Below are 4,050 nucleotides of genomic sequence, written 5' to 3'. Positions count from 1 at the left end.
GAATCCGTGTTAATTGATGAATATATCTGAGCATCTGTTCATCTACATTTTGGTGGCCCGTCACGTGTTCATAAAATGGACTGTGTATTCGTGTAAAGATTGATTTTACATGTTGGCATGAAGAAAATAGCAGAGAATCAGCTGTGCTGAAACGCCTCTGAAGCTGCTAGCTGGAGAAAACGCTGCATGTTTTAAGAGTGTTGGGCTGTGATGCTCAGGAAGCTCACAGAAAGCTGAAATTGTGTCATTGAGTCTTTATGAAAGCTGAAATTGTACGCCTGTTATGTGTAATTAAAAGCTGGTTTTGAGCTGTGGAAACGCTCTATTCTGTTTAAACCGTGTTCCAGACGCTGATCTGGGTCCGGCTCGGTTCTGAGAAAGATCGAACGAGTTGTTTTAGGCGGTTTAAAAGACGTGATGCCACGGAGCGCCGACTCCGTGCAGCTCAGAGTTAAACGTTACAATTTTTAACAGAAATGGTGCAGTTTGACAGTTTACAAGACGAAAAGTTGACGGACTTGTTCAGATAAATCTAACATGCTGGTTGCTAAAAAACGCTTCGTGTATGGTTGGATTTGCTGCTGTGGAGCGCTTTGATTTGCTGAGAGAGTGAATGACGTGCCTACGTCACTTCCTCTCACCCCTGTGCTGCTTTGTCATTGGTGATTTCAGTCACGTGACCCGGAAATGGAAACTCGTTTTCATAGGGAATAAAATCTGCTTTTTAAAGCTGAAAAGCGCTTTAAAGCTGTGTTCTGAAACGCTGTTTAGGTTCTTCGAAGTCTAATTGCTAAAATTTTGCCACGTTTGTGTAAAGAATCCGTTCAGAAATGTTGGTTTTAACCGAGTCTAGCCGATGCTAATTTTGAGCTAACAGCTAACGACCGGACGCCACAGGAAGTCATAGCGACCCCTACTGGACAACACTAACAGTGTCTGAGTTAAAATTAATAAGGTTGTACTGACACCTTCTGGATAAACGCGGGATCACAGGTTTTCACTTCGCTTTTTAGGTATTTTGAGTGAAATTAAACGTTTTTATTTCTGTAAGACGAACTTTGAGTTAACAAACTTCCTCGAGCTGAATTATACTGTTATGTTATCTTACCATTAAAAGTCAGTAAAGTATTTACGCCCAGCGAGGCGTTTACTAAGAATTTTTCATTCACTGATAAATCCTGAAGCAGGTGCAAAATGAAAAAATGAGAACTTTTGGTAGAAACAGGGACAGATAATCATAAGAGCTGAGAGTTTACTCGTTCGCTGGAAATATAGTGCACGTTTAATTGTTAAACTCACTAGATAAGAGTAAATACATCAGTAGAGAGAAACTCTTCTGATTTTATTTTACCACCTAAACAATTACATCTCCTATTTACTTTCTAAATAGCAGATAATGGCGGACGAAAAGGTAAACACTGACCCCTTGCACTCCGGAGATGTCGTCCAAGCGGCTTTACATATTTTAACAAATTCAGTTATTGGTAAACAATTAGGGCAATTACAAGACCTTGATGAAACAACAACAGATGAAGAACTGACAATTTTGGCAAAAGGAGCTAAAGTGTCAGAGGACACGAAATTGAGCCGTGAACGGTTAGCAAAAATTTCTCTGCTTCTCAAAGCGAAATTGGACCATCAAGTTGCTCAAATTGTCATGCTATCCAGAGGATATGAATCTGAAAAGGAGAGGTGTGATAATTTGATAAGTGCGTCTGCATTGGAGAAAGAAGGATTTCAGATTGAGAGGGACCTCTCAAAGAAAGAGCTGTCAGTACAGGCTCAATCATATGAGGATAGAATTATGGATAGAGAACGTGCGTACCAAGCCGTGTGTTCAGATAACGATGTGCTACAAGAACAGTTGCAGATCGCATTAAAGGAGCTGGACGTTTGCAAAGCAGAAAAGGCGATGATACTCCAACAATGTCTGAATTTACAAAGTGAATGTCAGACATCACAGGAGCGCCTGACAGCTTGTGAGGAGAATCTGGCTACAGCTACAAACCAGATTTCTGATATGGGGCGGGCTGGTCTGAGACTCAGAGACGAACAGGGTCAGGGCCCGGGTCAGCCACGACCACCCCTGACAGATGCTGTTGCACCTCTTCCTCTTGACACCATGCAGTCACCCCCACCCCCATCTCGGGTGGTGGGGATAGACCTGCACCGATATGCACCTCTTCCTCCTGACACCATGCAGTCACCCCCACCCCCATCTCGGGCGGTAGGGACAGACCTGCACCGATATGCACCTCTTCCTCCTGACACCATGCAGCTATCCCCACCCCCATCTCGGGTGGTGGGGATAGACCTGCACCGATATGCACCTCCTCCTCCTAACACCATGCTGTCACCCCCACCCCCATCTCGGGTGGTAGGGGCAGACCTTCACCACTTTGCACCACCAACCACACAAGAGAGACCGTTGATACTGTCTCCTTCAATGGATGATTTGCAGAAAATCTCAAAATATGTACAACGCTTTGTACCTGGACCGATGGGGTCATCTGGAACAAAAGCGTATCTCAGAGATCTAGAGTTCAGATTGAGATCTTATCCTAATGCTACGGTTGAGGATAAGATCAGTCTGATACGACTCACTTCGGACAGAGAGGTGTTCACCTTCATCGAGCGTCTACCTGATGCAACGAGAAGGGATTACAACCTTCTGTGTGAAGCTTTGATCAGAGAGTACGACTCCTGCACGGGACCTGCTGGTTTCCCAGCTGCAGACAAGGTCACGCAGGGTAAAACTGAACATCCAAAAGTTTATTACAAAAGAATCTTCCAAGCTTATTTTGGTAACAGAAATGAAACCGGAATGGAAGAAGATGAAGGTTTTAAGTTTGTTTTCAGCAAAAATCTCCACACTGATTTTAGACAATCAGTACAAATGATGGCAAATTTCAGAGAAAAATCCATCAGTGAGATTAGACAGTGTGCTGTGAATGTGTTTGAAGCATGTTCTCGTGCTAAGACGCCCATAGAAGTGTTTCCTAGTGTAAAGGTTAAATCCCTCCCTCTTGAACTAGAAGGACGACGTGCTTCGCCACCTCCTCCTAAGAAAGTTGAGAGAAAACAGTCTGTTCAAACTAACAAACCGCGTCCTGAAGGTGCACGCTGGGACAAAAAAGCTCCTCTTTCAGAGGATGACAGTGATTATCGAAAAAGGGGTGGGCGCAGGACGCAAAGATATGGGAAACCATATCATCAGGGGCAGTACGTAAAGGAACCCCCGAAAGACGTACCTGACCGTCCCCCACCTCGGACGAAACGAACCGAGGCGAAAAAATCACAAAAGTTCCAGAAACAAGGCCCTATACCTCTGAGCTCGGAAGAGACAGAGAAAATACGCAGGTTGTTAGAAACTTTGAAACACACTGACACTGGAACCCAACCAGGAGCACTTTGCAGTAATGTAATCACTATTACATCTGAGGGCGCCAATGACAACATTACGGATGTCGGTGGACCACACCAAGACGTTGCTGTTGTTGCCTCAAACAACCCCTCATCAGAAGAAGGGGGGGTAAACACACACACAAACGATGACGAGTCATCGCAAGCTGAACACTCAGAAACAGCTTCTGCTGTGCTGACGGTTCAGACAAACCAAGATTACACAGATAAGGCTGGACGCGTGAAGAAGCGTCAGAAAAAACCCAAAAGGTTTCTGTGTAACTTTATCAGAAGGGGGGTCGCCAAAAAGGCGTACCTGTCAGTAACACTCGAAGGTGTCCTCACACACGAAGCACTCTTGGACGGTGGGGCAGACATAACAATTATGTCAGCTAAACTGTTCGAGGAGCTGAGGACGGCCGCTGCCAGTGTTAACAGGATAATACCTCTCTCTGAATGTGCTATAGAAATGCAGGGTCTCTCAGAGAAGAAAACAACCCTGACAGCTATAGCAATGGTTCACATGCAGATTGGCAATATGACGCTGTACCACCCAGTACACGTGTCTCGTGTTGACTCATTCCCATTTTTGGTTGGCCAGGATTTTATAAATCGCTTCGACGCGATTATAGATTATGGTGATCAAAC

The sequence above is a fragment of the Nematolebias whitei genome, chromosome 1 (assembly GCF_014905685.2).
Source record: "Nematolebias whitei isolate Nwh7 chromosome 1, NemWhi1, whole genome shotgun sequence".
NCBI classification, from domain to species: Eukaryota; Metazoa; Chordata; class Actinopteri; order Cyprinodontiformes; family Rivulidae; genus Nematolebias; species Nematolebias whitei.
This window is presented reverse-complemented; position numbering follows the sequence as displayed.